Genomic DNA, 24,484 nt, shown 5'->3' with positions numbered 1-24,484 from the left:
ATCTGAGAGATGTATTTATTATCATGAGATTTGGAGATGTTATTCATATGGCTTATATGTATATTCTGCTGCTATGTTATGAACTTGATAATTTATACATGTATGTTTTGTTTTGTTTGATGGCGTAGCATCTATTTCTAGAACATATTCATATATTCGCGCGTTTTACCGCTTATTAGAAATAGGGTGTTACAAGTTGGTATCAGAGCCGTGGTCAGTCTTGTCCAGACTGGTATTCGTTGAATTTCCTGTTGTATGCGACATGTACGGGAGTACTGTCGGTACTTGTTGTGTTGTTCAGTTCTTTTAGGTGGGTTTGAGCGTAGTGGGGGAGTAGCAGGTTGCTTCTAGTGTGTTTGGTCTGGCAAGGGAATGTATCTTTGGCTGCAGAGGCTCAGTTGGTTGTTGTTGTTTGTGTTAAGGTTCCTGTTGATTTTGAGTTGGATCTTGTGTGTCTTCCGTTGAAGCATATGGACGTGATTTTCGGTATGGATTGGATGTTGACTTTTGGTGTTAACATTAATTGTTTAACCAAGAGTGTAACGTTTTCTAAGCCGGTAGCTGAGGAAGGTGGGAAGTTCTTGACCGCGGAGCAAGTGAAGAAGTCTTTGGACGGTGAAGCTAGTGTGTTCATGATGTTTGCTTCCTTAAAGGAAAGTAGTGAGAAAGGAGTCGGTGATTTGCCGGCAGTGCAAGAGTTTCCAGAAGTATTTCCGGACGACATTACCGAGTTACCGCCGGAGAGGGTAGTTGAGTTTGCAATTGATTTGGTGCCAGGAACGAGTCCTATTTCAATTGCGTCGTATCGGATGTCTGCATCAGAGTTGGGTGAGTTGAAGAAACAGTTGGAAGAGTTGCTTGAGAAGCAGTTTATCTGGCCGAGTGTTTCTCCGTGGGGTGCTCCTGTGTTGTTGGTTAAGAAGAAGGATGGAAGCATGAGGTTGTGTGTTGATTATAGGCAGATGAATAAGGTGACGATTAAGAATCGATATCCGCTTATGAGGATTGATGATTTGATGGATCAGTTGGTTGGTGCAGAAGTGTTCAACAAGATTGATTTGAGATCAGGATATCATCAGATTAGAGTGAAGGCAGAAGATATATCCAAAATTGCGTTCTGAACGAGGTATGGACACTATTAGTATTTTGTGATGCCATTTGGAGTGTCTAATGTGCCAGGTGTCTTCATGGAATATATGAATAGAATATTTCATCCTTTTTTGGATCGTTTTGTGGTGGTGTTTATAGATGATATTTTGGTGTTTTCGAAGTCTGAAGAAGAGCATGCCGAGCATTTGAAGATTGTGTTGGGAGTCTTGAAGGAGAAGAAGTTGTTTGTTAAGTTGTCGAAGTGTGAGTTTTGGTTGCGGAAAGTGAGTTTCCTTGGTCATGTGATTTCTAAAGGTGGTATTGTCGTGGATCCGTCGAAGATTGATGCAGTGTTGCAGTGGGAATCACCTAAGTCTGTGTTTAAAGTTAGAAGTTTTCTTGGTTTGGCAGGTTATTATCGGAGGTTCATTGAGGGATTCTCTAAGTTGGCGTTGCCATTGACGCAGTTGACTCGAAAAGGACAAGCTTATGTCTGGGATGCTAAGTGTGAGAAGAGTTTCCAAGAGTTGAAGAAGAGGTTGACTTCAGCTCCAATGTTGATTTTGCCGAATCCTAAGGAATCGTTTGTTGTGTATTGTGATGCTTCTAAGATGGGTCTTGGTGGTGTGCTTATGCAGAATCGTCAGGTTGTGGCTTATGCTTCGAGGCAGTTGAAAGTACATGAGAAGAATTATCCGACTCATGATCGGGAATTAGCGGCCGTTGTGTATGTGTTGATGATTTGGAGGCATTATCTGTATGGTTCTAAGTTTGAAGTGTTCAGTGATCACAAGAGTTTGAAGTACTTGTTTGACCAGAAGGAGTTAAATATGAGGCAGAGGAGGTGGTTGGAGTATCTTAAGGATTTTGATTTTCAGTTGAGCTATCATCTTGGAAAAGCGAATGTTGTTGCTGATGCTTTCAGTAGGAAGTCGTTGCATATGTCTGCTTTGATGGTTAAAGAGTTGGAGTTGATTGAGCAGTTTTGAGATTTGAGTTTGGTTAGTGAGTTGACGCCGGATGGTGTGAGGTTGGGAATGTTGAAGCTGACGAGTAATATTTTGGAAGAGATCAAGAATGGACAGAAGGAAGATTTGGAACTTGTAGATCGTGTGGTGTTGATTAACCAAGGTAAGGGTGGAGACTTCAGATTGGGTGAGAACGGTGTTTTGATATTTCGTGATCGTGTTTGTGTACCAGATGTTCTTGAGCTTAAGGAACGGATTTTGGATGAAGGTCATAGAAGTAGTTTGAGTATTCATCCAGGAGCGACTAAGATGTATCAGGATTTGAAGAGGTTGTTTTGGTGGCCTAGAATGAAGAAAGAGATTGCAGAGTTTGTGTATGCTTGTTTGGTTTGTCAAAAGTCTAAGATTGAACATCAGAGACCGTCGAGTTTGATGCAACCGTTGTATGTGCCAGAGTGGAACTGGGATAGTATCTCTATGGATTTTGCTGGAGCGTTGCCGAAGACTACGAAGGGTTTTGACTCGATTTGCGTGATTGTTGATCGGTTGACGAGGTCGGCATATTTTGTTCCTATTAAGACCGGTTTGTCTGTGGTGAAGTTGGCTGAGATCTACATTGAACAAATTGTTAGATTGCATGGTATTCCTTCTAGTATTGTGTCAGATCGGGATTCGAGGTTTACTTCTAAGTTTTGGGAGAGTTTGCAAGTTGCTTTGGGAACTAAGTTGAGGTTGAGTTCTGCTTATCATCCCCAGACTGATGGTCAGACGGAGAGGACTATTCAGAGCTTAGAGGATTTGTTGAGAGCTTGTGTGTTAGAGCAAGGTGTCAGTTGGGTTGAATGTTTGTCGTTGATTGAGTTTACTTACAACAACAATTTTCATTCTAGTATCGAAATGACACCGTTTAAGGCTTTGTATGGTCGGAGGTGTAGGACTCCTTTGTGTTGGTATGAGTCAGGTGAAAGTGCTTTGTTATGACCGGAAGTTGTGCAAGAAACTACGGAAAAGGTTAAGATGATTCAAGAGAAGATGAGAGCGTCGCAGAGTAGGCAGAAGAGTTATCATGATAAGAGGAGGAAGGACATTGAGTTTCAGGTTGGTGATCATGTATTCTTGAGAGTGAATCCTGTAACCGGTGTTGGACGTGCTTTGAAGTGTCAGAAGTTGACTCCTCATTTTGTTGGACAGTTTGAGATTATTGAGAAGGTTGGGGTTGTAGCGTATCGGATTGCGTTACCGCCATCTTTGTCGAATCTTCATGATGTGTTTCATGTGTCTCAGTTGCGGAAGTATGTGTATGATGCGTCACATGTGATTCAAGTGGATGATTTGGAAGTAAGAGATAATTTGACCGTTAAGACTTGGCAGTTATGATTGAGGATCGTGAAGTGAAACGTTTGCGTGGCAAGGAGATCGTTTTGGTTAAAGTGATTTGGGTTGGACCGACTGGCGAGAGTGCCACTTGGGAATCGGAGAGTAGGATGAAGGTTTCGTATCCAGAGTTGTTTCCTTCAGGTAAATTTCGAGGGAAAAAATTCTTTTTAGTGGGGGAGAGTTGTAACAGCCCGATTTTCGCTAGATTTATTTTAATATTTATTTATGTGTGTTATATGTGCTCTTATGTGATTATTTGCCTCTGTGTGTATTTTTGGTCGGGAATTGTAGAATTTGGTATTAGAAGGGTATTTTAGTCATTTTGGACTTAGGGTATTTTGGTCATTTTGAGAGCAGGGGTAATTTTGCAATTTTGCTGAGGATTATTTTTAATGCTTAGTGAGAGTGTTATTTTACCAGTAAGTGACCGTTAGTATTACATTTTATCATTAAGTGAGTAGTAACGTTTTGGGTTAGAATAGAAATGGGTTAGGCCCATTAAGGCATTGTGAGTTAAGCCCAAATAGGTGAACCTATATAAACTCTTGTTAGTAGAGAGATAGGTTTTTTTTCACCAACATTTGCAATTGAAAATAGATAGAGATAGAGAGAAGATAAGGGTTTGAAGAGAAGAGCAAGAGAAAGGGGTTGGAGGCTAGAGCTAGAAGAGGAATTCATCATCTAGGAGCTAAATTGAAGCTTTGGTTAGAGATTCTTGGTGTTAGAGGTAAGAGGGTTAGGCTTCACTCATAATTTCATAACTTTTTCCTTTTACCCATTTTTATGAAATTGATGAATTGAATCTAATTGATGTAAATTCGTGCATGATTGTTGTTGTTATGTTTGAGAACATGATATGTATGATAATTGTATGATTGTATGTGAATTAACATGTTGAAATACATAAATATTGGTATATTGTGTTCCTGAGCAAATTTGATGAGAAATGAAGTTTTGGTGTTGAATTGTGCATGAATTTGTGTTCATTAGTTGTTGTTGATGATTGTTGAACTGTTGGAACCAAATTGGTAACTGGAATCGTCGTTTATGGATTTGTGAGGAGATTTGTGGTTGTGTTGGTGTTTTGAGAAAATTTTATGATTTTGATGAAATGAGCCATTTTGTTGTTTCTAATGCTTGAATCATGTTTGTTTAAGTGTATTGAAGCTACTTTGACCCATAAACACTTTCTGGAACACTTTTTGGGACTTGGGGTAATCAAAATCGGGATTTTTGGGTGAAAATGGGTTGAACTCGAAAGTTTAACTTCAGAACTGAAGCAAGCTCGTTCAGAAGCAAGTCTGTTCAGAAGCTCCTGTTCAGAAGCTCGTGTTCAAAAGCTCCTGTTCAGATGCTCCTGTTCAGAAGCGAGCCTGTTCAGAAGCGAGCCGGTTCAGAAGCGAGCATGTTCAGACAGCACGCCCTGTTTTGCGTTCTTGCGTCTTTTTCTCACATTTTTGATTTTAATTTGGCTTTTGACATAAACACGAAAGTTGTAGATAATTGAATTAGCTTTCCAATGGCTTTGGATTGACTTGAAAATGTTTTATGGATTTTAAGTTATGACGTAAATACTCCAACTGGGTTTTGAGGAAATTTTAAGAAAACTTAGTATAACTTATTCCAAGTTAGTCCAAAACCTATGGTTGGTTTCTAAACTTCAAAACTTAAGTATTAGAGGTTAAATTGAGGTTTTTATGAGTATTTAACTTATGTCTTGTTTAATCAAATTTGATCTTCCCTTTGAAAAATGTTTTGGTTTTGCAAAATGATAAAGAGAGACGAACTTTGTGATTTTCATGAATTCGTCGTATTTGGCCGGTGAAACGCCAAGGTATCCTCTACTCCACCCACATGTGGCCTAGAGGTATACTTAGTTGAGGCATTGGAACTTGTTTACTTGGTTTTGGCTTAAATGCTCAATTATTTCTAATGTTGTGATTTTGAGTGACGAACTTGATTGAAAATGATTTTTGAGAACCAATTGCCTATGGATCCTTTATGAATAGTTGTTATACCTTATGTGAAGATGATTGGTGGTGTATATATGTGACAACTATATGTTGCTTGAATTATGGATGTTGTTGGTGATTGTATATATGTTAAGTGGTGGTGAATTGTTGCTGATTGCATATATACAAGTATTGGTAATGTTGAGGTGATTTGTTTGTGTGAACATATGCATTGTAGTCGAGTCATATGGTCATGCATTCATGACAGATGGTGGCGGATTTTATATCCAATTGAGGTGATTACGATGTTTTTGTTGCATCGAAGGTGACGACCTTGAGGCGATTTGGTACCACATGCATCTAGATGAGTCTAGAGCCATTGCATACATTTTTGGTGAATTGAAATGCATTTGAGTTGTGCATGATGATTGAATTTGTTAATTGTTAATTGACATGGTTGAAATTGTGATACGTGTATGATACACTTGTTGATATGAACTTGGAATGATGATATTGAATGACCTTAAATGATATGAATGTTGTGAATATTTGTGAGTACATGTATGATTTGTTATTCATCGTTCTTTGATATATCTTTCATTCCCAATGTTCTTGTTTATTTTACTATGGATTATGATGATGTAATTCTAACCCTCAGTGGTTTACCACCTACCTTTCTGTATGGACGGGTAGATGGAGTGCAGGATGCTTAGACTGTTTGCTTGATGTTGCCGAGGAGCGGAGTTCCTCTTTTTATGTGCAAGTGTCTAGATTAGGGCTCTGATCTAGGGTAGAACTTGCATGCTGGATTATGTTTTGATTATGTAGTTTTGGAGTTGAGATATTGATTGTATCTGAGAGATGTATTTATTATCATGAGATTTGGAGATGTTATTCATATGGCTTATATGTATATTCCGCTGCTATGTTATGAACTTGATAATTTATACATGTATGTTTTGTTTTATTTGATGACGTAGCATCTATTTCTACAACATATTCGTATATTCGCGCGTTTTACCGCTTATTATAAGTAGGGTGTTACAATCAGGGACTGCGTTTGGATGGCATATGGGACGTTGGCTAGCAGGGACCAGCTGAGCAGAGAGGATCTACTGCAGGTCTTGATCCAGATTAGCAGTACTGATCGGCCAGCCCTCACATATTCTATCGCCAGGAAGCAGAGGCAGATGTCGGGGGCAGAGGCATCATCGTTGATTTTTCTTTTACTTTATGTACATTTTGACTTTTGATGTAACATTATGACATATTCGCACTTATTTATGAATTTTATGACATTTAGCGTGTTAACTTTTCTAATTTATCGTGTTAAAATTCTTTTTTGTTTTATAATTTAGTTCAATGAATGTATGTTTCGATGAAGGGCACTTAAAATGCTTGGATGAGCACTTAAAATGCTTGAATGAATGGCACTTCAAATGTTGCAGAAACTGCCTCTAACTGAACAGCACAACGGTAGTTTACTACTGTAGAGTCCAGCGGTAGTTTACTATCGTTGAAACCAGTTGTAGTTAACTATTGCCGGTTTTATTTACGAGCGATAGTTAACTACCGTTGCGACCTATAATATTAATTCAAGCAGTAGCTTCATTTCCATACACTCTCTCATCAATTATCACTCTCTCAATTATCACACTCTCTCAAAATCTCTACCAAAGTCACCCAATCTCAAAATCGTCAAAATTTCTTCAACAAAATCATAAGTAATCATACTGCTATTAACATACATTTAGGTTAGTATATTTGTTTTTTTTATCTTATATAATTTTAGTTTTAGTGGTAGTTTAAATTTTTATTTTTATTTTTTTGGTAAAAAATGAATCAATGTTTACCTCTAAGGTATTATGAATACTTGTTATAATAGAGTTATGTTGCTTAAATGTTTGTATGTTTATGTTGTAGTTTTTAGTTTTAGGGTTTATGTATAATTCGCAATCCAAGTGTTTGATGAAATGTATGAATGAGTTTTTCATTGATTGTTTAATTTCTTATGGTTTAGATATCAAACAATGGGCAATTTGTTCAGCGCTCAAGTATGCTTCAATGGTGGAAACCCTTACTTTTTCAAGGTTCAGGACGATGTCACGTTAAAGGATCTGAAGGATCAACTGAATGAAATCAACCAAGGACTCAACCCCGGATACACAAGAAGGGAGGAACACATTCAATATGGATGTCCCAGGTTATTGCAGTCTGACAAGACAATGCTCACAGACTATGACTGCGTGAGGAGCATGTTCTCTGTATTTCATGAGCACCGCATCTTCTAGAGGATTGAGATGGATGCTACATTGTTGAGATGATCGCCTGAATATATTCTCAAGAGTTTGATTCTACCACAAGATTATGTTTAGGTAGAATCATTATTATTAGTGTCTTTATTTTGTTGGAATTTAAGTTTAATTCTTGTTAGTTTGTTGAAGATGTTGATATTAAAGTGTCTTATACTTAGGGTAAAGTTTACAAGTCTCTTTGAAAACTCAAAAGAATTAAGAGAACACAACATGTATTTCACCAAATCAACTATATAGGTTTTCACATCGAATTATTTCGTATAAGATGAGTGTGACGAAAGGGAATGCACTTCTAAGATGTTGTTTTGTGCTTAATCATGCTCCTTTGTCAATTGAAACTTGTTAGTAGGCAGTGCAGTAAGATTAAGTTCAAAAGATTGTATTGGAATGCACTCCCTTTTGTCACTACTCATCTTATATTAGGAAATTCAATGTGATAACCTATATAGTATCTGTTTGGTTGAGCGTTTGTGCTCTCCAAACGTGGGTTTGTGTCCTCGCAGGTTGATTTTTTTTCAGTGATGTTTGGATACAATCAAAAGCAATTCTGAAAAAGCAATTTTACATCCAAAATGTGGGTTAACCGGAAGCCACAAATTGTAGCTTCTGCGGCAACCAAAAGCAATTTTGGAGTTTGTTTTTTGTTAAGAAATATATTTTCCATAAATACCCATGATTCAACCCAAACTCCATTTTTTTTCTCAGGCTCCAATGTTTATTCTATGGAACACTTTCTCCTTATTTTTCCGGATCTAGTGAAAAATATCTTTATTTTTTCAGATTTGGTGAAAAACAAAAGTGGGGAGGAAGAATGAGGAAATACCCAATCTCCATTGAAGCTTCAACAGAAAAAGGGAAGAAAGGATGATGCCATCCATGGAACTAAACATCTTGAAACAGAAAACGGGAAGAAAGGCGACATTGAAATGGGTAGTATTACATAGAGCCAAGAGTCATCATAAATGACTTCAATTACCCATCCCTATATTTGTTATTTATTAATTAAAGGAGAAGTTCTAGAGAATTCTTATTTGTTTTTTTAAGATGATTTTTTGAAAATGATTTTAATTAATTAATTAATTAACAAGAAAATAATAATGAACCGAGAGATAAGTACTATTAATAATGATTAATGAAGCAATAAAAATCCAAATATGATAACTTGAAATAATTATATAAAATGAGATATTTAATTTTAAATACATTTAAAAGGATAAGTTGGTCAAGACATATTCAAAATAAATTTTGATTTAAACCATCCAAACATCATCAATTCATAAGAATCACTTTTACATTAGTGTATCCAAACATAAATCAATTCATATCAAACTCATGTTTAACCAAAATCAATTCTCTCAAACTCAATTCTATCAAAATCAATTCTCACCGCCGCTATACCAAACATACACATAGTTGATTTGGTAGAATACATATGTTGTGTTTTTTTCATTCTTTTTAGTTTTCAAAGAGACTTGCAAATTTTTACACTAACTCTAAGTACAAGACACTTTAATACCAATATTTTGAGCAAACTTTCAAGAATTTAATTTAAACTCAACATCATGATGATACCACATATTTGGGGAGAATTTAATGTAATGTAACAATTTGTTTAAAAGTAAATAAATTTGTCGTATTCTATTGTTTAAAACTAGTATGGATACCCGTGCCAGGCACGGGCTAGAATTTCTTCACATTTGAGGGAGATAATTTTGTGATGTATCAAGTGTAGGTTATAGTCTAACATTGAGTAGAAGATTGAAGGTTGAACAACATATAAGTGAAAAAATTCATACACTTAGTGCCTTAAAATATTGGGTGAAAATGTGGTATCGTTCTTATTTGTGTGGTTCCTCTCTATTCGATTCAACTTTGTGTGAAAAGCGGGAGTGATTCAAGGTGGTAGATCACAGATGCAAAGAGTCTCATACTTGAGGAAGAGGTGTTAATGTGTAAAGTGTGAGTTAAATTTTTGCATGAACGCAGGAGTAAATTTTAAAGAACATTTAAATGATATACCCATATACTTAGCTAATTCCTTAAAGTTCTATATTGGAGGTAATAGTAGATCTCAAAGAAGGTATCAGTAAAAAGACTCATATACTTGATGCTATAAGATTTTTTTTGTAAGGATGTTGTATCAATCTCACTCGTGTGGTTTCTAGTCTACTGTGGGAATCACACGCAGTGTGGATTCCCCGGTAGTTCCAAAATTATGATGAATTTTTTTTTAGTTTTTGGATCCCCGGTAGTCCCCCAACAGCTCAATATATTCCGTACACTCTCGCAGACAAAGCACAAACTCCTTATTTTTTCGCTTTATCATTTCTCTTATGTTAAAATCATTTTCATGCTATATTTTTATTCAACCTCTATTATTTTAAATTCCTTGAATTTTGGTATTTAGTGGGATGTAACAATGAAAAAATGCATATGTGTTATGTTGAGTTTACAAAATACATGCTTATTGAACATTTTAAAATGATATTGAGTTTTTTTTAATTAAGTTTAATTTGTTGGTAAAATAATTACTCAAGATTCCTCAATTCCTTCAACAAATCTATAAAATTAACGACAACTCGTATTATTCACTATTCTCTTATGGATAACTCGTATTATTCACAACTCGTATTATTCATTGCATATTTTTTTCGCTTATCATTTCTCTCATATCGAATGTCCTTTCTTGTATTCATTTTCTTTCTTCTAATTTTCTTTATCTCTTCTTGTGAAAGAAAGGAACATAAACATACATCCACTAAATCATCATCAACCCAAATTTTTGAACATGTTGTGTCTCTATTTTACTTTTCATGACTATGTCACATAATTAAGAACACATGTAATCACACAGTTGGTTAAACTATGGTAACATTTTCAAGTGTGAGTTAACATTCTACATATTGGATGAAAGAGTAGATTTTGATCAAGATAGAAATGAGATGACCCATTTACCTAGTGCCTTATAAGTTTTTTTTGAAGACGTAGTGTCAATCTAAATTGTTTGGTTGCTATTGGCGTAACATGATTATCCAACCTAATGCATGCTCTATTGGAAGGCCTAACATTATGATAAACTAATTTGTTAGTTTTTGAATGTCATTTGTTTGATTTTTTTTTATCTTAAATTTTAGTTATTAGATGTCATTCGCTTTAATGCTATATTTTTTATTCAACCTTAATTTTTTTTTTCAAATTCATTTACTTTTGGCATTTGATGTGATTTTACATTAGACAAATGCAGATGTATTATACTAAGTTGATAAAATACATGCTTATTAAAAAATTTAAAATGATGTGACGTTTTTTTGGTTTAGTCTAATTCTTCTTCTGGAAAATATTAAGGGTTAATTAAGTAAATGGTCCCTATAAATATTCAGAATTTTGATTTTAGTCCCTACAAAATAAAATCACACTTTTTAGTCTCTGTGACATTTTCCTTTAGCATTTTAGGGACCGAAAATGGTGACGTAAAATTTTTACAGGGACTAAAAATGTTGATGGAAAATTTTACAGGGACTAAAATTGCTGACGAAGAGACTAAAAAGTGCGATTTTATTTTATAGGGACTAAAAATGAAATTCTGAATATTTATAGGGACCATTTACAGGGACTAAAAATGAAATTCTGAATATTTATAGGGACCATTTACTTATGGGTTAATTATGTTTCTAGTCCCTATAAAATAGCGACCTTGTAAGTTTAGTCCCTACTTAATTTTAATAGCATTTTTAGTCCCTAATTTTGTTTTTCTGCACTGAGTATTAGTCCCTACTCAATTCAAATTTGTTTAATTTATGCTTAAACTCTTCAATTTTTGAACAATTTTTTGCAGACATGTTTAGAACATTACTAAAAGTTCGTCCGCAAAAAATTATCGCAAAATTTGATTTCTACATCCAGATTTTATTACTTTTTATCTTTAACTTTTGTCGTTTTAAAAAATTCATATTTAATTCATTTCATGTCAAAAAATTCTAAATTTTAGTAAACGAACCTTTCATAGTGTTCTAATCTTGTCTCAAAAAAATCGTTCAAAAATTTAAGAGTTTAAGGATAATTAATCAAACTTTGTTTTAGCAGGGACTAAAATTATAAGTAATTTTTTTTTTATAGGGACTAAAAATGCTATTAAAATTAAGTAGGGACTAAACTTACAAGGTCGCTATTTTATAGGGACTAGAAACATAATTAACCCTTTACTTAATTAACCCAAATATTAAATTTAAGTTTTTCCATGTTGCCCTCTTTCATACCATTTATTTCATTCAACTTGTATTATTTCAAATTCTTTTATTTATTTTTTCTTTGGTAGGATTTAACCTTGGAAAAGCAATTTTATGTTATGCTAAGTTGACAACATACATGTTTATTATAGGTTTTCAAATGATGTGGTGTGTTTTTAATTGAGTCTAATGTTTTGGTAAATTAATTATCGAGAAATTCTCAACCCTTTCAAGAAACTCATAAAATTACCAACAACTTTTGAAAAAATGTGTTTGATCGTGTAATTCCAAAAATCAATAACAATTAAACCAACAAATTGTTTTCAGTAAAAAACCAAGATGAGAGATGGTTCGTGTATAATGAATATGCTATTTATAATGATTAATTTGAATTAAAAATGCATTTTCTAGTTCATTGTGATTTTCCTACTCTAAGGGTTTAATCTAGTGGTAAAAAGACAAACTTTTGATTTAGAGGTTCCAACTCATGACAAAAAACACATTACATATCTTTTTCTCTTATCATTTCTCTCATATCCAATGTCCTTTTTCGTATTCATTTTGCTCTAATAAAATCACCACTCACATTTTTGAACATGTTTGTGTCTCTATTTTACTTTTTATGGCTACGTCACATAATTACGAATGCATAAAATCACACACTTAATTAAAATACGTTAATGTATGAAGTGTGAGTTAACGTTCTACATATTGGAAGAAAGAGTAGAATTTGATCAACATATAAATGAGATGATGTAACACCCCGTTCTCCCAACAAATTAATATTAAAAAATAAAATCAGAGTAATCACACAACGGAGTGTCACACTACTTTTCAAAATTTCATAATAGAAAATTGTCTATTTATTTAAAAATCGACATTTAAATTATCTTACAAACTGCAGCGGAATAATTCTTTAAAATATAAATTCAACCAAATTCAACATCAATAAAAGTCTTGGCATAAGGCCACAACATAATTCAACTTTATTCTAATAGCAAGTCTTTTCCAAAATATGTGATACATAAAAGAAATGAGAAGACACTCGCGACGATCCCCATCCTAATATGTATCAGAGCCCTAGACACTTGAGCCAATCAACCTACAAGCCATCATTACCTGCACATTACCCACGGTCGAGGCAACATATACGCAGAAGGGGTGAGAAACTTATCCAATAATGATAATATATAATTCATCAAATTAATGAAAATAACAATATATCACAACATGCATCATTAATAATGTATATAAAGAATACATATAACAACGACATAATCATTTTCGGCAACAAGGTACAACAACAACAACAACAACAACAACAACAACATTATCCACAACGACACCGATAACTCGACAATTCGACAACGACAACAACTCGACAATTCGACAACGACAACAACTCGACAATTCGACAACGACAACAACTCGACAATGCTACAACGACAACAACTCGACAATGCTACAACGACAACAACAACTAATGCATCATGCAGGTGGTACCAATCTACGCGCGTTGAATGCTAAGCATTCCAAGGCATAAGCCCCCAACAATTTGGATGGTTAAAGCATCCCAGGGCATAAGCCCCCAACAGGTGAATGATAAACATTCCAGGGCATAAGCCCCCAACGGGTTGAATGATGAACATTCCAGGGCATAAGCCCCCAACAATTGTGAGTATGCAAATGGACTCAACTTGTGTATATCAACATACAACTTCAACAGCGACTGCAACAACAACATATGTGCCTAAAACAATTATGACACACTCCCCAACTTCGACATCAGATGATACAACGACATCAACAACGGAAATCAACAAAATAACATATATATAAATCAATTACATTCATCTCAAAGTCTAAAACATCCCCCAAAAGCAATTAAGTTTTGATCAATAGAACATAAGTCAAATATCCATAAACACCTCAACTAAATCCCTAACACTTAAGTTTGAAGTTGGGAAACCAACCATAAGTTTTTGGACTAACTAGAGATTAATTATGCTAAGTTTTCTTAAAATTTTCTGAAGACCCACTTGGACTATTTTCATCATAACTCTAAATCTACAAATAATTTTCTAGTCACTCCAAAGCCATTAGAAAGCTAACTCAATTATCTACAACTTTTATGTTTACACCTAAAGCTAATTCAAAATAGAAACGGGTGAAAAAGACACAAGAACGCGAAACAGAAAATGCTGTCACTGGACAATTTCGCTAATAGCGAAAATTGAGCTAATAGCGTACCTGTTCCAGAGGGTTTCGCTAATAGCGAATTTCTGGCGAGTTTTTCATCTACTGTTACGATTTTAACACCATTTTCACCCCAAAAACCCATTTTCTGATCCCCTAATCACCCAAAATGAATTAGAACAATGTTTACAGGTTCTATATACAACATAGTAACTAAAACAACATAGAAACATGCCTCAAACAACACCATTCATCATATTTTCTTCAATTAACATAAAACTTCTAACCCTAAAACCAAGAACAACAATTCATCAAATTTCAGAATTATATACCATGATTATTGAAAGGAATCCCACCCTTACCTTAATTCAGCAACACCAAACGTCAAGCTACCGCAATCGATTCCTTCCTAGCTCTCTCTTGGCCTCTTCTAGGTTTTCTCTCCAAAACCAGTTTTCTTCTAATGTTTTTACGTGAAAATGTTTCTCTCCCTTTTTCTTTCTTTTACTTCAAAAATATCTCCCTTTTCTTTTCTCACCCAACTCCCTTAATTTCTATTAATTTCCACTTAATTCCCCTTAACCAAAAATAAATACTATTTCTATAATATTTCTATTTCTCATATTATTTCTATCCAATAATAACAACATTCATTTAAATAATACACAACCCCAATATTCATATAATAAATAGCATCATAACATATTTCATATAAAAATCATATAAAACATATATTTCACATAAAATCATATATATATAGCAATTAAAGTCATATAAAAATATTCACACATCTACTAAAATATTAGAATAAAAATGGGGCGTTACAACTCTCCCCAACTTATAGAATTTCGTCCTCGAAATATTACCTCAAGTAAACAAGTCAGGATAAGACTCCTGCATCTTACTCTCCAACTCCCAAGTAAGACTTTCACCAGCTGCTCCTCCCCAAACAACTCTCACTAGAGGTATCTCCTTGCCTCTCAACGTCTTCACCTTAAGATCATCGATCCTCAAAGGTAAAGTTTCTACCGTAAGGTTGTCTCTAACTTGCACATCATCTCTAGGAATGACATGTGAAGGATCCGCTACATACTTCCGAAGTTGTGACACATGAAACACATCATGCAAGTTCGAAAGATGTGGTGGCAAACCAACTCTATAAGCCACCGTGCCAATTTTCTCAGATATCTGATAAGGACCAATAAATTTTGGAGTCAGCTTCTTGGACTTCAATGCACGACCCACACCAGTCATAGGAGTGACTCTCAAGAACACATGGTCACCCTCTTGAAACTCAAGGTCCTTCCTACGCTTGTCATGATAACTCTTCTGTCGACTCTGCGACGCTTTCATATGCTCTCTTATCATCTTGACCTTCTCCGTAGTCTGCTGAACTATTTCAGGCCCTAACACAACACTTTCTCCTGACTCAAACCAACATAAAGGAGTCATACACCTTCGACCATATAAAGCTTCGAAGGGTGCCATACCAATACTCGAATGGTAACTATTGTTGTACGTGAACTCTATCAGCGGTAGATGACTATCCCAAGATCCACCTTGCTCAAGCACACACACCCTCAACAAATCTTCTAATGATTGAATCGTTCTTTCTGACTGACCATCTGTTTGCGGATGATAAGCCGAACTCAACTTCAACTGAGAGCCCAAAGCTTCTTGCAGGCTCTTCCAAAATCTCGAAGTGAACCTCAGATCTCTATCCGATACAATACTCGACGGGACACAATGCAACTTCACAATATTATGAATATAAATCTCTGCCAACTGAGCTACTGAATAACTGATATTAATCGGAATAAAATGTGCCGACTTCGTCAATCTATCGACAACAACCCAAATGGCATCATGCCCTCTTTGAGTGTTTGGTAAACTAGTCACAAAGTCCATGGAGATGCTATCCCATTTCCATTCAGGCACATCTAAAGGCGTCAACAAACCAGCAGGTTTCTGATGTTCAACTTTCGATTTCTGACAAGTCAAACACGCATATACAAACCGCGCGACATCTCGCTTCAACCCGGACCACCAAAACAATTTCTTCAAGTCATGATACATCTTTGTAGCTCCCGAATGGATACTCAAGCTACTTCTGTGACTTTCTTCTAAAATCAACTATTTCAATTCATCATTATCAGGGATACAAATCCTGCCTCGGAATCTCAACACTCCTTGATCATCAACCTAAAAATCACCATCTGCAGTCTGATTACTAGCAACCATCAAGTCTACGAATTTCACATCAACTTCCTGTGCTTCCTTGATACTCTTCAAGAAATCACTATTAATTTTTAACATACCCAACTGCATACTCTGAGGTGCCAATTCACAAACAAGACTCAAGTCTCTAAACTGTTCCAGTAATTCAAATTCTTTCACCATCATAGCCGACATGTGCAATGTTTTCCTACTCAAGGCATCTGCAACCACATTGGCTTTACCCGGATGATAATTCAAACCAAAATCATAATCCTTCAACAACTCTAGCCACCTTCTCTGCCTCATATTCAACTCTTTTTGATCAAATAAATATTTCAGACTCTTATGATCACTAAACACTTCAAATCTGGAACCGTACAAATAGTGTCTCCAAATTTTCAACACAAAAACCACAACAGCCAACTCTAAATCATGTGTAGGGTAATTCTTCTCATGAATTCTCAATTGTCTCGAAGCATAAGCCACTACTTTGCCATCTTGCATAAGCACACCACCTAAACCCAACTTAGACGCATCACAATATACCACAAAAGGTTTATCCGGCTCTGGTAAAATCAAAATTGGGGCCGTCGTCAATCTTCGCTTCAACTCATTGAAATTATTCTCACACTGAGCATCCCACACAAAAGCTTTACCTTTACAGGTCAACTGAGTCAATGGAAGTGCCAACTTCGAAAATCCTTCGATAAATCTTCTGTAATAACCAGCCAAACCAAGAAAACTTCTAATCTCCGTAACTGACTGAGGAGTCTCCCACTGTGATACCGCTTCAACCTTCGACGGGTCTATAGCAATACCACTACCAGAAATAATATGGCCAAGAAAACTTACTTCACTTAACCATAACTCGCACTTTGACAGTTTTGCATACAGCTTCTTTTCTTTCAGCACCTGTAAGACAATCTTCAAATGTTCTTCATGCTCTTCTTCAGTCTTAGAATAAATCAAGATATCATCAATAAATACAACCACAAATTTATCTAGAAAAGCATGAAAAATTCTGTTCATATACTCCATGAACACACCAGGCGCATTAGTAACACCGAAAGGCATCACTTTATATTCATAGTGTCCATACCGTGTCCTAAAGGCCATCTTTTGCATATCTTCATCCTTCACCTTAATCTGATGGTAACCTGACCTCAAATCAATTTTACTATACACACGTGCACCCACTAGCTGATCCATCAAATCGTCAATTCTCGGAAGTGGATACCTATTCTTTATCGTCACTTTATTCAACTGACGATAATCTATGCACAATCTCATGCTACCATCCTTCTTCTTAACTAGCAACACAGGCGCTCCCCAAGGTGACACACTCGGTCTTACAAACTTCTTATCTAGCAATTCTTCTAACTGCTTCTTCAATTCTACCATCTCGGAGGCTGACATACGGTAAGGAGCCATCGACACCGGCTTCGTACCCGGCACTAGTTCAATCGAAAATTCAACCTCCCTCTCTGGTGGCACATCCGGAATCTCATCAGGAAAAACTTCAGGAAATTCATTCACAACGGGCAATCTATCAATTATCGACTGATTCTCTACAGACAAATACGCCATCAAAGAAAACATCAAGTTTCCATCACGCTCTAACCGCTTCAACTGCTTGGTAGATAAAAATTCTGCTCCACTCTCTTCTTCAGCAGAAGAAAAGTACATCGTCTTTTTAAAACAATTAATATGAACATGGTTGTACTCCAACCAGTTCATACTAGGGATTGCACAACAAACAACAAACAACAATCAGGACAACAAGGACAATACAAAATTGTCACACAACACTACTAGGCTCGACACGACTCTACTAATTAGCCGGACGGACCGACCTGCTCTGATACCAATTGTAACACCCCGTTCTCCCAACAAATTAATATTAAAAAATAAAATCAGAGTAATCACACAACGGAGTGTCACACTACTTTTCAAAATTTCATAATAGAAAATTGTCTATTTATTTAAAAACCGACATTTAAATTATCTTACAAACTGCAGCGAAATAATTCTTTAAAATATAAATTCAACCAAATTCAACATCAATAAAAGTCTTGGCATAAGGCCACAACATAATTCAACTTTATTCTAATAGCAAGTCTTTTCCAAAATATGTGATACATAAAAGAAATGAGAAGACACTCGCGACGATCCCCATCCTAATATGTATCAGAGCCCTAGACACTTGAGCCAATCAACCTACAAGCCATCATTACCTGCACATTACCCACGGTCGAGGCAACATATACGCAGAAGGGGTGAGAAACTTATCCAATAATGATAATATATAATTCATCAAATTAATGAAAATAACAATATATCACAACATGCATCATTAATAATGTATATAAAGAATACATATAACAACGACATAATCATTTTCGGCAACAAGGTACAACAACAACAACAACAACAACAACATTATCCACAACGACACCGATAACTCGACAATTCGACAACGACAACAACTCGACAATTCGACAACGACAACAACTCGACAATTCGACAACGACAACAACTCGACAATGCTACAACGACAACAACTCGACAATGCTACAACGACAACAACAACTAATGCATCATGCAGGTGGTACCAATCTACGCGCGTTGAATGCTAAGCATTCCAGGGCATAAGCCCCCAACAATTTGGATGGTTAAAGCATCCCAGGGCATAAGCCCCCAACAGGTGAATGATAAACATTCCAGGGCATAAGCCCCCAACGGGTTGAATGATGAACATTCCAGGGCATAAGCCCCCAACAATTGTGAGTATGAAAATGGACTCAACTTGTGTATATCAACATACAACTTCAACAGCGACTGCAACAACAACATATGTGCCTAAAACAATTATGACACACTCCCCAACTTCGACATCAGATGATACAACGACATCAACAACGGAAATCAACAACATAACATATATATAAATCAATTACATTCATCTCAAAGTCTAAAACATCCCCCAAAAGCAATTAAGTTTTGATCAATAGAACATAAGTCAAATATCCATAAACACCTCAACTAAATCCCTAACACTTAAGTTTGAAGTTGGGAAACCAACCATAAGTTTTTGGACTAACTAGAGATTAATTATGCTAAGTTTTCTTAAAATTTTCTGAAGACCCACTTGGACTATTTTCATCATAACTCTAAATCTACAAATAATTTTCTAGTCACTCCAAAGCCATTAGAAAGCTAACTCAATTATCTACAACTTTTATGTTTACACCTAAAGCTAATTCAAAATAGAAACGGGTGAAAAAGACACAAGAACGCGAAACAGAAAATGCTGTCACTGGACAATTTCGCTAATAGCGAAAATTGAGCTAATAGCGTACCTGTTCCAGAGGGTTTCGCTAATAGCGAATTTCTGGCGAGTTTTTCATCTACTGTTACGATTTTAACACCATTTTCACCCCAAAAACCCATTTTCTGATCCCCTAATCACCCAAAATGAATTAGAACAATGTTTACAGGTTCTATATACAACATAGTAACTAAAACAACATAGAAACATGCCTCAAACAACACCATTCATCATATTTTCTTCAATTAACATAAAACTTCTAACCCTAAAACCAAGAACAACAATTCATCAAATTTCAGAATTATATACCATGATTATTGAAAGGAATCCCACCCTTACCTTAATTCAGCAACACCAAACGTCAAGCTACCGCAATCGATTCCTTCCTAGCTCTCTCTTGGCCTCTTCTAGGTTTTCTCTCCAAAACCAGTTTTCTTCTAATGTTTTTACGTGAAAATGTTTCTCTCCCTTTTTCTTTCTTTTACTTCAAAAATATCTCCCTTTTCTTTTCTCACCCAACTCCCTTAATTTCTATTAATTTCCACTTAATTCCCCTTAACCAAAAATAAATACTATTTCTATAATATTTCTATTTCTCATATTATTTCTATCCAATAATAACAACATTCATTTAAATAATACACAACCCCAATATTCATATAATAAATAGCATCATAACATATTTCATATAAAAATCATATAAAACATATATTTCACATAAAATCATATATATATAACAATTAAAGTCATATAAAAATATTCACACATCTACTAAAATATTAGAATAAAAATGGGGCGTTACAGATGACCCATATGTCTAGGGCTTTAAGGTTCCGCGTGAAGATGTAGTGTCAAATTAACTTGCGTGATTTCTATTGGCCTAACATGATTACCCAACCCGATGTAGGCTCCATTGGAAATCCCGGCATTATGATAAATTCTCACGATTTAGTCTAGTTAATTGTGATTTTCAAACTCTCAGGGTTTAGTCTAGTAGTAAAAAGACAAACTTTAGATTTAGAGGTTCTGAATTTTGAACACTGCTAGTATCATTGAAGATAGATGAAAGAAAATATGTTAGAGAGAGGAGAGAGAGAGTCTGGCGAAAATCTGAAGTGCAATATCACTATTCATCACCATCTTCCTTCGTACTGAAGCTTTCCCTCAACACCACCACCGACTGATTTTTCCACCACAACAACACCATGCCTTCTTTTCTGATTCCTTGGAAATGCTTAGATGATAACACCAACCCACCAATCATAACAAAAACCCAACCCAAAACCCTAAAAACATTTGCTCAGGTATTGGCGAATGTTTGTGAAATACCATCATCGCAGCTTCCTCAACCTTGTGTGAAAGGAGACGATCTTGCAATCTTGATACCAGAGAATGAGTATATGGCGAATATTGAAGCATGCAAACTGAATCTACATGGGCGTGTGATCTGGCCAAATGGTGCAACCCCCTTAACAGCAGTTGCCTTGAAGAACAAATTAGGTTTGTATTGGAAGAACCTGTCCAAATGGGGAATCACCTCTCTGGGAAAAGGATATTATGAATTTGTCTTCTCAACCATTGAGGATTTGAACAGGGTCAGGTCAGTTACTTCTTGGAACTTAAACCCAGGTATGTTAAAACTCTTTGCTTGGTCAAAGGATTTCAGCGTTAACTCTCGGAGAAGCTCAAATGCTCAGGTATGGGTTCGTTTCTATGGCCTGGCACAAGAATACTGGAGTCAAAATATTCTCTTTACTATTGCTGGTAGTTTAGGAAGCCCTATCTGTACTGATGCTACCACCGCAAAACCTAGAATTGATAGAACATTTGGACAATTTGTTAGGGTTTTAGTGGATATGGACATAGCTCAAACTATTCGATATAAACTGCTTGTTGAAAGAAAAGGTTATGCATTTTTCATTGATGTGGATTATGAAAACCTTCCTGACTTTTGCACTAATTGTAAAGCGATTGGTCACTATATTGATAATTGTAAGAAATTAAACCATGAGGGTTTGAATGGGCAGACACATGAGCCACCTGTGAGAAACACTCATCTTAAGAAGCCTGAGAAAGTTTATGTCCAAAAGGATGGCCGCTTGAATCAGGGAACATCTTTGGTGAATTTAGGCGACAAGGAGAAAGTGAATGTTCAGAAGGAACTTAGCCCTGATGCTTCGTTGGAAAAAGAACTGAATGAAGAATTGGCAAGGAGGAACGCACCAGAAACTTTAGCAAGTGTTGCTGCCGAAATTGAAATAGAACCAATAATTAACCAAAACAGATTTCAAGTACTGAACAATGAGGTTAGTGAAGAACAACATGCCCTGAACAATGATGAGAATGAGGCAGCAGTTGAGGGTGACGTTGAACATGATGCAAGCTCTCATGACTCTGAATTTGTGGATGCTACTCAACTGGTAGACAACACAGATGAGAATGAAGCACAATCTGATGACGACCATTCAGACCAGCTGTTAAACTCAGAAGATAGAAACCTTAGGAACTCTGAATTCTTGAAGGAGTCATGGTCCAATATTGCAGAGAGAGAGGAGACAGAACTTGCTTTGTTGAAGGCATTAGAGCAACCAGCTGACCATGTTGAAACACACCTTAACCCTCCCTTTACCATAGTTACTCATAAGAAGAAAACAATGCACCAACAGAGTACCTCTAAATCTCCTAAAACACTTTACCAAACCAGATCAAAGGTTTCCAACCCCAAACCTTTCAAATGAAGTGCATATACTGGAATATAAGGGGATTTGCCAATGCCCCATCAAGATTGGCCCTCCAAAACCTAATAGTTAATAACAAACCTGATTTTGTTTTTTTATCCGAACCTTGGATCTGCTATGATGATGTTCCTTTTAACTGGTTTTCTAGACTTAACCTGAAGCTTTTTGCCCTTAACAACAGGGACACCCTTCTTCCTAACCTATGGTGCTTCTGTAATCACAACCTCAACCCTAATATTCTCTATATTGATGATCAAAGTATTTCTTTTTCACTATCTGACAATGGTAAACTTTTTGCAATTTCTGCTATATATGCATCAACATCTTGCTATAGTAGAAGGCACCTTTGGCAATCTTTAAACAATTTACAACAACAACACAATGTGCCCTGGAACTTCATTGGAGACTTCAACTCAATCCTTGGAGCTCATGAAAATCAGGGAAACTTTCCTCCAGCTAGAACCCCAATCCTAGACTTCCAAAATTGGACCGACACTTTTGATTTATTACATTTACCAACTAGAGGTGCATTCTATACTTGGAACAATGGAAGGAGAGGTAGGAGACATACTCAGAGAAGACTAGATAGATCAATTTGTAACCAAGCTTGGCTTGACATGTGCCAGTCCACTTCTTGTTCAACCCTCATTAAAACTACTTCTGACCATTACCCTTTATTGCTTATCTTTGAAACTTCTGAAACCTCTTTTGCTTCAAGCTTTAAATTTCTTCAAATGTGGTCTATGCATGATAATTGTAAAGAAACCATAACCAACTGTTGGCAGACTAATATCACTGGTTGCCCTATGTTCATTCTCACAAAAAAGTTGAAGATTCTAAAAGAAAGATTGAAGATTTGGAACAAGGAAACTTTTGGAAATGTTCATGATATTGTCAAAACGGCTGAAACCAACCTATCTCACATTCAAACTCAAATCCAAACTGATGGCCCTTCTGATACCCTCTTAAACCTTGAAAAAACTGCTCAATATGATTTAAACCAAGCCTTGCGAAGGCAAGAATGTTTTTGGAAGGAGAAATCTAGAACACAATGGCACTTGGATGGTGATAGAAACACTGCATATTTTCACAGGCTCTCAAAGATCAAAAATAAAACAAAAGTTATTTCTAGTTTGAGAGATGGAGAGAATATCATCAGTGATCCTCAACAAATATCTGATCACATTGTGAATTATTATCAAAATTTGTTTTGTTCTAACATTGTTTTGCAGGAACAGGTACTTGCAGAAGAAGTTATCCCAAATTTAGTTAATGAAACCACTAATGAGCTGCTTACTGCACTTCCAACATATAATGAGATCAAAGCAGCAGTCTTCAACTTGAATAAGGATGGTGCACCTGGCCCCGATGGGTTTGGAGCCTTTTTCTTTCAGACATACTGGGACATCATTCACAAGGAGCTTGTTGATGCTGTGATGCAATTTTTTCTGTCTGGATGGATTTTACCCAACTACAATGCAAACACTCTGATCCTTATCCCAAAGCACCAAAATGCCGATAGTGTGGAGCAGTACAGACCGATAGCTATGGCCAACTTCAAGTTCAAGGTGATCACTAAAATCATAGCTGATAGGTTAGCCAGCATCCTTCCCAATATTGTTTCGAATAATCAAAAAGGCTTTATTAAAGGTAGAAATATCAAAGATTGTTTGTGTCTTGCATCAGAAGCTATTAATGTTTTAGATAAAAAAATCTTTTGGAGGTAACCTTGCTTTGAAGATTGATATTAAAAAAGCCTTTGATACACTTGATTGGAGATTTCTTCTAAAAGTCCTCAAATGTTTTGGCTTCAACACTACTTTTTGTAACTGGATAGCTTCCATTTTGGCTTCTGCAACTTTATCTATCTCTATCAATGGCACACAACAAGGTTACTTCAAGTGTACTAGAGGGATGAGACAAGGGGACCCCCTGTCCCCTCTTCTCTTTTGCCTAGCAGAGGAAGTGTTGAGTCGAGCTATCAGCAAGCTTGTTGATGAAGGAAAGGTTAATTTGATCTCTGGTGCAAGAAACTCTCAAATCCCTTCCCACTGCTTCTATGCAGATGATATAATGAT

The 24,484-nt window shown here is 36.0% G+C and overlaps 2 long non-coding RNA genes across 2 annotated transcripts; both read right to left on the bottom strand.

Moving 5' to 3' along the window:
- Positions 1 to 12,826: 12,826 nt before the first annotated feature.
- Positions 12,827 to 14,958, bottom strand: LOC146929222 (uncharacterized). The gene is made up of 2 exons (XR_015008245.1): positions 14,486 to 14,958; positions 12,827 to 13,046 (listed from the first exon to the last, which is right to left on the bottom strand). It is a non-coding gene; the product is annotated as an uncharacterized LOC146929222 (long non-coding RNA).
- Positions 14,959 to 18,275: 3,317 nt separating this feature from the next.
- On the bottom strand, positions 18,276 to 20,303 carry LOC146929221 (uncharacterized). Its single transcript, XR_015005980.1, has 2 exons — positions 20,008 to 20,303; positions 18,276 to 18,574 (listed from the first exon to the last, which is right to left on the bottom strand). It is a non-coding gene; the product is annotated as an uncharacterized LOC146929221 (long non-coding RNA).
- Between the last annotated feature and the right edge of the window lie 4,181 nt (positions 20,304 to 24,484).

Source organism: Medicago sativa, chromosome 4 (assembly GCF_051527215.1).
Source record: "Medicago sativa cultivar Bolivia chromosome 4, Bolivia_mono, whole genome shotgun sequence".
NCBI lineage: Eukaryota > Viridiplantae > Streptophyta > Magnoliopsida > Fabales > Fabaceae > Medicago > Medicago sativa.
This window is presented reverse-complemented; position numbering and strand designations above follow the sequence as displayed.